Source organism: Ornithorhynchus anatinus, chromosome 13 (assembly GCF_004115215.2).
Source record: "Ornithorhynchus anatinus isolate Pmale09 chromosome 13, mOrnAna1.pri.v4, whole genome shotgun sequence".
Classification (NCBI taxonomy): domain Eukaryota; kingdom Metazoa; phylum Chordata; class Mammalia; order Monotremata; family Ornithorhynchidae; genus Ornithorhynchus; species Ornithorhynchus anatinus.
In genome coordinates, this window is record NC_041740.1 from 35144971 (window position 1) to 35158943 (window position 13973).

Consider the following 13973-nt stretch of genomic DNA (forward strand, 5'->3'; position numbering starts at 1 on the left):
TAGATTGTGCTGCTTCTCAGTGTTCTGATTAGAAGTCAGCTCGCGACTGGTTCTTGGACTGATGAATAGGGAAAGCATTTACTGTAGCTATATGTATGTTATCGAAGGGTTTTTTTGAGTGTTTACTTTGTGCAGAGCACTCTACTGAACATTGGGGAGAGTACAATACAACGGAGTTGGTGGACACATTTCCCGCCTACAAGGAGCTTGCAGTCTAGAGGACTGTTATATTAGTGAAGTTTCACAAAGGAGAATAAATTACCTGTGTCTTACAAGATGCACATGATATAGTAATCCTGACACTGCAAAAAATTACTAAATGCCAGTCATTTTGAGCAGTTATGGTAGTGTGTTGGAATGTAGACATACACTAAAATACCTGTTCTACTGTTAGCTAAAGTAATTATCCACGTGGCTACTTCACAAACGAGTTTACTGTGATTATTATAGGGCAGTAGGGGACTCTGAGAGAACGTCTAGTTCCAGTATCAATCGATAATATTTGATTGTTTTCTGTTTGCAGAGCATTTTATTAAGCCCTGAGGAAAGTACAGTATCAATCCATCAATCAGTGGTATTTATGGAGCACTTACTATATATAGAGCACTGTGGTAAGCGTTCAGGAGAGTACAAAACAACAGAATTCGCAGACCCGTTCCCTGTCCATAATGAGCTCATGGTTCAGGGGGGAAGACAGAAATTAAAAATCAATTACACCTAAGGAAAATGGTAAGGATCTGGACATGAGTCTGGAGGAGGAGGATCTGAATGAAAGCTTAGCTGTAATCAACATTTTATGGCATTTTACAGTAGACTTTAAGTTATTTATGGGTCAGAACCCTCTAGAATATCACCTTAGTCATTTTTCTAAGTACCCCACAAGTATACAGCACAAAACAGATGTGGCAAAAAGTCCCTTTTGCTAAAGATGTTGATCTCCCTGGTTTCAGGCGGCTTTACGCTTAAGTCATTCCCAGAAGACTGAGAAGCCATCTTGCCCTTTAAAAACCTTCAGGTCTTTTTACATGTCAATTTACACTCTATTTGAGCACTTCTTCCCCCTATTTATAAATCATTCTGTGTCCCGTCCCCAATTAGTGTATAGGCTCCTGGTGGGCAGGGAGTCTGTCTTCTACCTGAGTTGTATTTTTTTTCCAAACGTTTAACCCAGAGCACCACACACAGTAGGCAAACAGTAAAAGCTATGGATTGATTCAGAGAAGGAGGAGTTCATGACCGCTCCAGGGAGTTCAGGAGAGGTGCCCATGTGGACTGCAGAATTAATGCCAGCGCTTAATAGAGGCCCTGGAACATACTAAGTGCTTAACAAATACCATTATCAACAGCATCAAAAGAATTCCAAGTGGAAAGAAAATGGAACAACATTGAAAAAAACTTAAAAGGAGATGATTCTATAGTTGTCCACTTCATCTCAAGCTGAAGTTAATAGTGGGAGGGATAGAAGAAACATTATCATCTATGACCCATTCACAATGTGGGGAATACTTAAATATTTTATCCAATCATCTATTGATCATACCTCAGAAAGGTCTGACTAGAACTTTGGCTACTTCTCAAAGTCGAGGAGATGGAACCTGAACAAACTAAGGACAGAGTGCTTAGCATATTTACCCAGACTCCTAAGTGTTATCTTTACTCTGCTGCTTTGAGAAGGATGGTCTAGGGGAAAGAGCCCTGACCTGGAAGTCAGAGGGCCTGGGTTCAAGTCCCAGCTCCACCACTTGCCCACTGTGTGATCTTGGCCAAGTCAGTGAATTTACTTGTGCCTCAGTTTCCTCATCTATGAAATGGGGATTAAATACCAGTTCTCCTTCCTACTTAGACTGCGAGCTCTGTCAGACACGGACTATATCCTATTTGATTACCTTGCATCAACTCCAGCACTGAGTGCAGTCCTTGATACCTAATAAGTGCCCGATAAATACCACTGTTGTTATTACCTGTAGTTCTCGCCTTTGAGTCCAAGTGGGTTTAGCCCACTTCATGCTTGTGGATCCAGCTGTTGGAATCTCTGTCCTCAGAACGTGTCAGATAAATGTGCATCTCTTCCTTCTCTGATTCAAGCTCCAAGTCATTTGAAAGAATTTCCCAGTAGGCAAACTCAGCTCCATCCCTTCCCTTGTTCTCCCTGGACTAGGCCCCATTTCATGGCTTTTGCAGGACTGTTGCTTGCCTTCTTTGTAGGTTGGAAGCAGTCTCCCTTCCCTCAGTGCCTCCCCTCTATGCCAAGATGTAATGGACATTTCAGAAGGTACCAGCACTCCCTTCTCCCCTCAGACAGGAAGGAGGATCAGGCTCGGTGTTGCCCTGGACACCTGGTCCATTCTAAAAGTTAAATCAAAACAGAACCTATCCGGGGGTTTACTGTGTATACATCACTGTACTCAGGGATTGGGAGAGTATAATGAGTATAATGTTAGCAAATATAATCCTTGCCCTCAGGGATCTTATACTTTAGTCGGGGAGACAGATATTAGAGTAAATTACAGGGAGAGCAGCAGGGTGTAAAGATGTACATAAGTTCTGTAGAGGTGGGGGTGGGGGATATAAAATATAAAGGGTCTAAGGAGTTAATGGCATTGGTGATGCCGAAAAGAGGGAGAATAAGGTAGGGTGATGAGAGATTAGTCAGGGAAGGCTTCTTGGAGGAGATCTGATTTTAGTTAAGCTTTGAAGATAGGATAGCAATAATAATAATGTTGGTATTTAAGTGCTTACTATGTGCCAAACACTGTTCTAAGCACTGGGGGATATACAAGGTGATCGGGTTGTTCCACATGGGGCTCACAGTCTTCATCCCCATTTTACAGATAAGTGAGGCACAGAGAAGTTAGGTGACGTGCCGAAGGATAGTGGTGGTCTGCTAGATATGAAGCAGGAGAGCATTCCAGGCTTGAGCGAGGGTATGAGGAGGGGGTCAATTGTGAGGGTCAACTGTGAGAGAGACAAAACTGAGGTACAATTAGTATGTTGGCATTAGAGGAGCAAAGTGTTTGGGCTGGGTTGTAGTGGGAGAGGCATGAGGTTATGTAGGACAGGGACACTCTTTGAGGGACTTAAAACCAGTGGTGAGGATGATTCAGAGATGGATGGACAACAGATGCAGGTATTTAAGGAATGGGGAGATGTGCACAGAATTATTTTTTAGAAAAATGATCCAAGCAGCAGAGTGTAAGTATGGACTGGATGCCAGAGAGAGACTGGAGGAAGGGATGTCAGCAACAACCTTTCTCCTCTTAAAAAAAGAAAAAACACATTTTTTCCTGCTTAAAGTTTCCCAAAACACCCACAGTCCTCCACTAGAGATAAAGTCCAGTTTTTCTAGAATGACCTCGCTGAAATGATTGCTTCTGATCTACCTACTATAACATACTGTTTGCTTTGGCTACTGTAAAGTAATCTCAAACACCATCTGCCCACTTTATCTTAGAGATACATCTGCAAAGATCTCCCCATTGATGGAGTGCCTTTGAAAGGATATTTTGGGCCCAGCTTCCTCCTTGAAAAGAGGAATGCTCTCATGAGAACTAGAGTTTGCCCAAGTCACCACTTCAAATTAGAGTCTCCACCAACTTTCCAAGATAATTACAGGAATCTGTGTGTCAGAATTCTACCTTCTGCCTTTTCTTCTTCTTCTTCTTGGATGTCCTTGAGTGTCATTAACTTGGGCTTGTTGTGGACAGGGAACGTATCTACCAATTCTGTTGTAATGTGCTCTCCTAAGTGCTTAGTACATGGCTCACAGTAAGCACTCAAATATGATTGAGTGGTCTGGGAGGAAGGATAGTCCTATAAGACATTGTTGTTGTTGTCTTTTGGAGCTGAATCATGTCTGACCCATAGCAACGCCATGGACACATCTCTCCCAGCATGCCCCACCTCCATCTGCAGTCATTCTGGTAGTGTATCCATAGAGTTTTCTTGGTAAAAATACAGAAGGGGTTTCCATTGCCTCCTTCCATGCAGTAAATCTGAGTCTCCACCCTCGCCTCTCTGGCACGCTGCTGCTGCCCAGCACAGGTGAGTTTCGACTTGTGACAGATTGCCTTCCACTCGCTGGCCGGTGCCCAAGCTAGGAATGGAATGGATATGCCTCTGCTTGACTCTCCCTCCCATAGTCGAGACTGATAGAGTACTGGAAACTCTCCAGGTTTGCCCCTGAGAGGTGAATAAGCAATTACTTGGTATTTATTAGCTTTCAGACTGAGACTCCCCCCCTCCAACCAATGGTCAAATCTTAAGTTTCCTCACTCACAACTGAGAGGAAGAAGAGTTTGTCTCCAGCCAATGTTGAGCAGCCAGTGTTGTGGAAAATAAACCCAGGACACTCTGTTTACCGCTGTGACCTCAGCCCACCTGATATGCAGTGGGAGAGGGCAGCATATTACTCTGGGTAAATGAGAAGTAGACAGGAAATAAAATTGTAGGTTTTGCTTGGAATTGAAAATTGTTGAAGGTTGAAGACTTTAATGTAGGGAGTTTATCAACAGCAGCAGAATCAGTGGTTTTATCTGACTCACAGTAAGGTCTGCAAAAGGCACTTCCTGCTGATGAAATTATATAGCTAGAGATTTGGGTCCAGATTTTATACTCAGGAAACCCTTAAAAATGTGCTTGCCACTGCCGTGCTGTGGGAATTAATAGATTAGACATTAACCTCTAAAATTTCTGAGGGAACCCGAAAAATAGTAGCATCTGGCTCAAATTGAAAAGAGCAGCCACTAACTTGGCAGCATGAGGTGGAAGACTTTGTTTGATGTGATGGTCATTTTCATCATGTCAAGGAATTTAGATGGAGCAGCCACAGTTGCAAATGAGATGAGAAAATGTTGGTCTTAAATTGCAATGAGGGAATGAAAAAAATCAAAGAATGGCATTGGTTACAGGTGAAAATGCAATAGAACTAAAAGTCCAGAGTGTTTAGGTTCAGATATATGCCAGTGACATAAAATATGCTTGAGCATGATGTGATTGTGGGTATTTTGACAAGCAATTTAGAAAGCAGAAATTAAATCAATATTGTTATTATGATGATGATGATTATGTACTTACTCTTTGTCAAATACTGCAATAAGCTCTGAGGTAGATACATAGATACAAGTTAATCAGGGTGGATATATTCCCTGTTCCTCATGGGGCTCACAGTCAAAGTAAAAAGGAGAACAGGATAATTGAATCTCCATTTTACAGACAAAGAAGTTGGGGCACAGAGAACTTAAATGGCTTGTCCAAGACCGCGTAGTAGGCACTTGGCAGAGCTGGGATTAGAACCCAGGTCCCTTGACTCCTAGTCTTTCCACTAGGTTAAAATGTTTCCTGTGCTTATGCACCTATACTTCCATATGCACCTGCTTCGTATGTTTCAGGTTTATTGTTAGAAAAATATGGTTTGATAAGACTGATTGGATATTGGAGGGCTCGTTTCACCTTTTAATAAACCCACTAAAAGTGTGTGTGTTGTGCTTCTCTGCATGAGTGTGTGTGTGTATGTGTATGTTTATACTTACACAGTCACATCCACCCTCTTTCTGCAATTCTTCCCTCACTTGGGTGGCATGTGGCTGAGCTAGATTGTAAGCACCTTGAGGAGAAGGATCATGTCTACTAGCTATTCAACTCTCCTAAGTGTTTATTGTAGTGCTCTGCACATAGTAGCTGCTCAGTAAATACCCACTGTTGGATTGACCGAGCTCTCCTTCTGTCAGTCATCCAGTGTAATAGGCAGAACCACTGTCGTGGGAAAAATCCCAATCCACAGCTACTAAAGAAGCTCTCTGACTGCTCTAGTGATTCATAGTTGGGAAATTAGGTGGACTCTAGATAAGAAATTCCCTCTCCCAGGATGGTGGAACCAGTTCCAGGTAGAAATAACCACAGAAGCACTCACACCAACCAAACCCAGAACCCTTGAACTCTCTAGGGGATTTAATGTAATGGAGTCCCCCATCCACTGGAGATTTCTCACCCTTCTACATTTTTCATTTGTGAAAAAATTCCTAAATAGAAGAAAAAAATACTAAAGGTATTAAACATTTACTAAATGCTAAGCACTGGTGTAGAAACAATATAATCAGATCAATCCCAGTCCCTGTTCTACACAGGGGTTCACAGTCTAAGAGGGAGGTATCAAGACCTGATAAAAGGGTTGAGGTAGATAAAATGTTAATCAGGCTGGACACAGTCCATATCCCACTTGGGGCTCACAGTCTAAGAAGGAGAGATAACAGTTGAGGAAACTGAGGCACAGAGAAGTTAAGCAACTAGCCCACAGTCAGTTGGCAAGCAAGAGGCACTTACCCCGTGGCTCAGTGGAAAGAGCCTGGGCTTCAGAGTCAGAGGTCATGAGTTTGACTACCGGCTCTGCCACTTGTCAGCTGTGTGACTGTGGGCAAATCACTTCACTTCTCTGTGCCTCAGTTACCTCATCTGTAAAATGGGGATTAACTGTGAGCCTCACGTGGGACAACCTGATTACCCTGTATCTACCCCAGCGCTTAGAACAGTGCTCTGCACATAGTAAGCGCTTAACAAATACCAACATTATTATTATTACAGTGTTTTGAACAAAGTAAGTGCTCAATAAATACCAGCAATTAATTAAACCGGTGGAGTCAAGGCTAGAATGTGGGTCTCCTGATTCCCACTTGGAGATGTTTTCCATAGAGACATCTGCTCCCCCCCTAAAGTTCAAAATTCAGTATTATAAACCTGGAAAAGCATTTTTACCTTATTACTCCCAATTCGGGATGAGCTTTTTTGTATTTGTTTTACTCTCCATAGACGGAGATCTTGCAATGTCAGAAATATCTCCAGGTGTTTTGGACATTCGCTTGTGTGAAAACAGAGGGCTAGACCACAACCTATAGAAGCCCCGTTGACCTTTAAGAGTCTACCAATCCCAAACTGAATTTAAAATCATCTTGTGATTCTCCAGACTGAGAATCTTGCCAGATTTCTTAGAAGTGTAAAATGCCACAAAGAATTTTCACAGAAGACAGAAGCAAAACTATCGGCAGTTCTGAAATAATCTCGGGTTTACAAATCTCCTCTGTAAACAACAAATGTGCAGTGATACTTTCAATTAAATGCACAGCATTCTCTCTTCTATTTTAAATGAAGAAACCATTTGAAACAATTGAAATAAAAGGCTTTTACTTTCACTAAGTCAATAGATGGATTCTTAAAGAAGGAGATTAACGTTTCTAGAAAAGCAAAGATAATAAACATGGGCAATGTCTTTATAGAATCGGGAAAGAGAAGGACATTTAAAAGACTCTTGTAATTATTTACCTCTCTTTGGATTTCTAAAGCTGCTATCATCGCAAGCCCTGAGAAAATCTCCAAAGTTACAGACCATTTATGAAAGACAAATGGATTTTGTTCTAAAGTCTACAATATTTTTCACACCAAAGATGATTACATGCAAAAATGAAACAAGCAGAGTTTTTTTTTAACTGCCAACGTGGCCCACTGAGGAAAGTTTCGGGGCTGGAGATGCAAGAAAAATAGCCCAGCCGAAAGCTTAATATGGTATGGGATTGCATTTTAATAAATGCTCCTACCATTTTCTAGAGAGGCAGATTTATGATTATGTGTTCACAAGATCCATTATTTACAATTGCTTACAGTAGCACTGGCTGTAACCTACATCACAGTAATGCAATTCTGCTTCACACTTATATATGAGATTGCAAAGTGGTTTTCAAATGAGTATTATTATCCCTATATCATAGGCATGGCAACTGAAATGCAAAAAAAGGTGAGTTTGGATTTCCCACTGTGCAAGTCAGTGATAGGACTACTGAAAAACCCAGCGCTTTTAACCCTTGTTTGCTTTTCAGTGCACCTAACACTTCAACCCCACTGCTTTAGTCCTGAAACCAGAAAAATTTTGTCCGACCTGATTCACTTTACCCCAGAGCACAGAAGAGCGCTCGACACATAATAAGCATTTAACAAATTCCATAGAATAAACTAAAAATTAAAAAAAGGAAATTTAGAAACCAAACTCGAAGCATTTTAGATTGGTATGTCCCTCTTAGTCCTCCAGTAATATTAAAAATTGACTCCTACTCCCCTCAAATTTTAGATCTGATTAATACACATTGGGTCAGGATTTTTTTTCTAAATTATTTGGTCTCTAACCCAGTGTTTAATTCAGTGCTTGGCACATAGTAAGCACTTAATAATAATAATGTTGGTATGTGTTAAGTGCCTACTATGTGCCAAGCACTGTTCTAAGCGCTAGGGTTGTCCCATGTGGGGCTTACAGCCTTTAGCCCCATTTTACAGATGAGAGAACTGAGGCATGGAGAAGTGAAGTAACTTGCCCAAGGTCACACAGCTGACAAGTGGAGGATCAGGAATTAGAACCCACGACTTACAAATACCACAGTTGTTATTCCAAGACGACCGGCATCCTTCTTGTCAACCACACCTTAGGTGAAAAGTTTTCATTTCCAGTTCTGGGGCGGGAGGGGAGCAGGAATTTAGTGGGTTTGGAAACTGGAAGAGGACACAGGCTTCAGGTATTTCCAACTCTTTTGAACCCTGTTGGGACATGTTCAGGTCTTGTCAGAAACCTGGGGTGAGAAAGTCTGGGAGTCCAGTCAAAAAATTGTGGGGCCAATCACTCAATGGAGCAATGGCACACTATGTGCCAACCACTGCACTAAATACAGGAAAAACAGATCTGCCCTGGTCCCAACCTCACATGGTGTTCCTAATTCGAGGAGGAGATAGAAAAGTTATTTAATCCCCATTTTACAGATATGGAAACTGAGACAAAGAGAAATTAAGTGACATCCAAAGTCAGAGAGCTGGGATTTATCAATCAATTATTTTTATTCTGCTCTGTATGTATAGCATTGTACTAAACACTCTGGATGGTGGGGTTTTGGAGTGGGGTGGGGGGGGTGGGTAATAGTTGAATTGGCAGATACTATCCTTGCCCACAAGGAGCTAGAACTCAGGTTTCCTGAATCCCAGACCTGTGTTCTTTCTACAGTGTTCTAAAGGCATTAGACAAAAAAGACTCCTCCTTCTCTCTTACAATGCACACAACCGGAAGGAGGATATCTCGTGTATGAGCTGTTAATAGTTACCTTCAAAGCTTCATTGAACAACGGAAGATGTGTCATATTGGGTTTTGTGAACACAGTCCTCCATCTGAGGGAAAAGACTTGGAAGCTACCGCTTGAGAGTACAGATGATTGACACCTGGGTGGTGAGGAGAAGGCTTATATAGCCCTTTCCATTTTAAGTGCATTCAGAATCAAATCTGCTCTTGCTTACAGCTGGTAGGGAAGGGAAAGGTTAGTAATACTAGTTTACTCATAAGCCTGCACTATACAGTCTTTGAGACTTAGGCTGTGCTTAAATAACTGTTTCATTCATGACAGCAGTAGCAGCTGGGTACTGAAGAGATCAGATTGCATAGGTGCTAAAAACCCATCATTAATTTCATTAGCTACCAGTTCAACAAAACTGAATCCTTAGGTATTTTGACCCAATACATTTTAAATTAAAGTGAATGTCATTCTACCATCTGAGTTAATGCTATTTAAAAATATCAGCTGTTTAAATTGAGGTTTAGAACATGAAATACTCATCTAGGTAACCCTAGAAGTGCAATCTAGGTGATCATTCAAAAACACAGCCTATTCAGATGGAGATTTTCTTGGGGTTTTTGTTGCTGTCTTTTCCTGTATCTTTCATTTGGGTATTGTGTGTTTACAGAACACAGTGGTTCTATTCTAAATGGGATGTATACAAGCAAAATCACAACCTCTCTTCCCTTAGAGAAATGAAGTCTATTTTTACTCAGTTCAAGAGAAGCTCTGAATCTGTTCAGACTGGAGTTTTCAAAGAACGCATAGATAAAAGGTCTACTTTCATGTCGTGCATATCTTTTCCTGCTGCAATGTTAGTCGGCTAAAAAGACTTCCGTGAGTCTTATTCATGAACACAGCGATTATATTCTTGCTTGGTGAAATCGTCTTTTTGGAATCCAAAGACTTGTCACAGCTGATATTATGTTTTTTAGGGGGCACATTGACTGACAACATAAGGCTAACTGAACACAATAAGATTTTTTTTTTAAAGAGGGAGCTAATTTTTTTTTCCTATTTGCAAATAAGTGATTTCAGCATTTTACATTTCCCCTGTTAAAGCTAATGAGGTAACCAGCACCTTCAGCAGCTCAGGAAGTTGAATTCCTGTCCGTAGCTTTGTTGCTTTGGATGCTATCCATCGGAGCAAGACAAACACTTGGCAGACAAATGAAGGAGGAACCAATTTGCAAATATCTTATTTTAAGAGGCACTCATTTAGAAATTCAGACTTGGTGCCCTGTTTCAGATTTTTAGAATGCAGATGATTCAATTGAGCTCAATTATTTTCCGGGAGAAGAAGTCAAATTTAGGCTAAGCTCGAAGAGTTAACCCTTAGATCCTGAAGATTGCAGAAAAAGTTAGCTTTCGTTGGGTGTGAGGTACATTTTCATTTGGCAAGATATGATTTTTCTTTTTGAAGAAATTAGGCCGTAACCCAGGGACAAGGGGTTGGGGGTTAGACTCCACAGACCTTTCTAGGCATAGCTCTTCCACAATTTCATTTTTCTGTGCCAGGGCAGATAAACCATATTTTCCTTAAAGTTCATATTGTGCAAGAACTTGAGGAAAACAAAAGCTTTGAACACTGACTAGGGGTTTCTTGAACCCCCAACATTTGGATATAGTTTGGCAGTTTTGTTGCTGGATGCAAACTTGTATTGTCCCACAGAATTTTCCATGGTCATTTTTATCCTTGACACTGCCATAGAAATCACTCAGCTGAAATGAAGAGCCACAAGAATCCTAAATAAATCCAATGCTAGAGTTGCAAATTTTATTTTCATTTGAATCAGTTCCCTTTTTCATACCACGATTTACTGGTTGGTCTGTCCTCATTTAAATGGTAAGTTTAAGAAGTCTGGCTAAAACAACATATGGCTGGCTAAAGTTTTCCCTGATCATACTGTAAGCTCATCTCTAGACTGTTAGCTCCTTGTTAGCAGGGGTCGCATCTACCAATGCTGTAGTACTTTCCCAAGTATTTAGTATAGTGCTCTGCACGCAGTAAGTGCTCAGTAAATATCACTGATGATGATGATCATCATATCCCCTTCCAGGAGTCCTTATAAGATAAGATTGATGTGTCATTTGAGAAATTTGCTTCACAGTTTGTGTGAAGTACTCCAATTGAGTATGACTTCCATAGCAAGTTCTAAAACTCTTCACCACAGAAACTTTGCCCAGCCTTGCCCCTGCTGGCTAGCAGCCTAGCGGTGAAGCCAACAAAGAAGGTTAGTCATTTGAATTGAAGCACCGTTTATCTTCAGCGGAATGCAGTTTGTAAAGACATTTTAAGTTCTGCTTCTCGCCCCCTTGATCCTTCATAATTTCTCTCAGGGCCCAGACCTGGTGTCCTCTTCAATTTGCACGGTTAGCTTATAGACAGCAATGGCAATGAAGTGCCACCATTAGTGAAAAGGGACCTTTTTAATAATCAAGGAATATTATATTACAAGGTATATAAAATTAGCGGGACAAGTAAGCTTCATTCATGTCAAGCCCAACTTCTTCTAGATTCTCTCCAAGTATCTCCAAGTACCTGACCTGGCTGGTTTTGTATCCCGTGAAATTTAATATCCCTTGATTAGGGAAAATGCCCTTCACAGTCTCATTCAGGAAATCAAATCGTAGGCTAGACAAATGTGTAAAGGACCCTGTCCATCTGTAATATGGCACGGTGGACTTAGGTCTTGTAAGACTCGCATGCAGATTTTACACAGTCCAGGATTAAACAAAAACTTATATTGCTTCTAATTCCTGGAGACAGTTTAAAGGAGAACTCGACGTGAGGAAAGCAGCCTTTCAGGTTCATAAAGTTTCATCAAAGCGACTTTTCTATGTCGTTTCTTGCCAGGTGATCACAGCTATACCCCCACTGTGGGGTCTAACCAGTCGAGACATTTGTCTGAAGCCCTGTGGCATTTCTCTTAAGGTGGACTCACTTAAGGCAGGCAAATGAAGATGCAGATGAAGACAAAATGGACTGTAATATGCCTGGGCCCCAAACTCTGAGGACAGTAGTAGTATTAAGCAGTCAGTTTTATTTACTGAGCGCTTTCAGTGTGCAGAGGATTGTACTGAGAGCTGAGAGAGAATACACAAGTGGGAATTAAATACAGTCCCTGTCCCTAGAGGGACTCAAAATCTAAAAGTTGAAGTGTGGAGAAGGGATTGGAGACAGTCATTTGGGCAGGAAATGTGTCCATTTATTGTTGTATTGTACTCTCCCAAACAGTACAGCGCTCTGCATGCAGTAGGAGCTCATTAAATCTGACTGAGTGATGAAACATTAGAACACAACACATCATGTAGAAAAAATAGGCTTAAATAGGCAGGATTGTGCCTACCAACTCCACGGTGCTGTTCTCTTCCCAAGCCCTTAGTACAATGTTCTGCAAGCAATAGACATTCAGTAAATACCGTTGATTGATTGATTTTCTCCCCTCAGCCAGATCGTTGGGCTGGAATGAGGGCAATCACCCATTGGTAACACTCATTATCCTAATGTTCAAGGTAGCATTTCCCACCCACATAAATTCACCATCACGTATTCAAATTCCAATTTAAAATTCCAGGTTTCGAAAAGATCTCCAGAAATATTTTGGCAAGGGGCAAATGTTAATTTCACTATCCAAGTCATATTCTCCTCTTGCCTCACCTCCATTACTAACAAAATACTGAAGCTACGTAGCGTTTGTTTCCAAAACACTTTTGTATCTCTGATCACGTAGTCAGATCTATCGTGTTTGTAATGTGAGCGTCAAAATGGTCCCTGACTAAACATGGTTATCACAGTTTATAGGATATGCATTATGGTAGCTTACACGGGAGAAAACTGCAAGCATGTTATATTTAACCTGGCTGCTGTTCTAGGCAAAAGACGTACTCAGAGCTTCAGAGCCAATTCATCTCTGAATCAAAACCAAGACCCGCAGCATGCCTTAGCTTGCCAAAAGCTTTCTCGCTTTGGTAAGCGCTTAGTACAGTGCTTTGCACACTATAAGTACTCAATTCATACAATTGAATGAATGTGTAAACCACTGGTAGAAATTCCTCTTTCTTCACATTCTCTATGTAGTGCAGAGCTGATTCGTGTACCCAGATTAGCTACCCCATTTCGGTTGATCGATATCAATAGTGACGAAGGTACTTCTGTCCATCTAGATTCTCATTCGCCGAAACCTCATCCGAAAAAACACACTTGCAGTCCAAGATGGTAGTCACCGATTTATATAATCGGACAGAGAAGCAGCATGGCCTAATGGATAGAGCACAGGCCTGGGAGTCAGAAGGTCACGGGTTCTAATTCCAGCTCTGCCACTTGTCTGCTGTGTGACCTTGGTAAACTCACAACTTCTCTGGGCCTCAGTTACCTCATCTGTAAAATGGGGATCGAGACTGTGAGCCCATATGGGACAGGGACTGTGTCCAACCCGATTTGCTTGTAACCATCCAGAGCTTAGTACAGTGCCGGGAATATAGGAAGTGCTTAACAAATACCATAATTACCATTATTAGCCAGGATTACCAATTGGGCGCATTGGAATAGCTCCTTGTACTCTTCTCTGCAACAGTGAGCGCTCAGTAAATAGCATGAATTGAATTAGGCACATGCTTTGGGTTGCTCCTGCTCTATATTGAAACTTTTCCAGGTGAGTTTACTGTTCACTGATTTGGTAAACATCACAAGCTTGACACTTTCAGGAAAACTGTCAGCAGCTGAAAAAAATCTGACATGTTACTCCCCATTGAGATTTTTCAGACGGAGAGGCGTGTTGTCAGTGACAGACAAAAACATAATTATGATGGATCTCAGACTTTCAAGAATAGATGGCCCTA

At 41.3% G+C, this 13973-nt stretch overlaps 1 non-coding gene across 1 annotated transcript; it reads right to left on the minus strand.

Annotated features, from left to right (window-relative positions):
• Positions 1-4051: 4051 nt before the first annotated feature.
• On the minus strand, positions 4052-4189 carry LOC114816286. The gene has a single exon (XR_003764052.1). It is a non-coding gene; the product is annotated as a small nucleolar RNA SNORA7 (small nucleolar RNA).
• Between the last annotated feature and the right edge of the window lie 9784 nt (positions 4190-13973).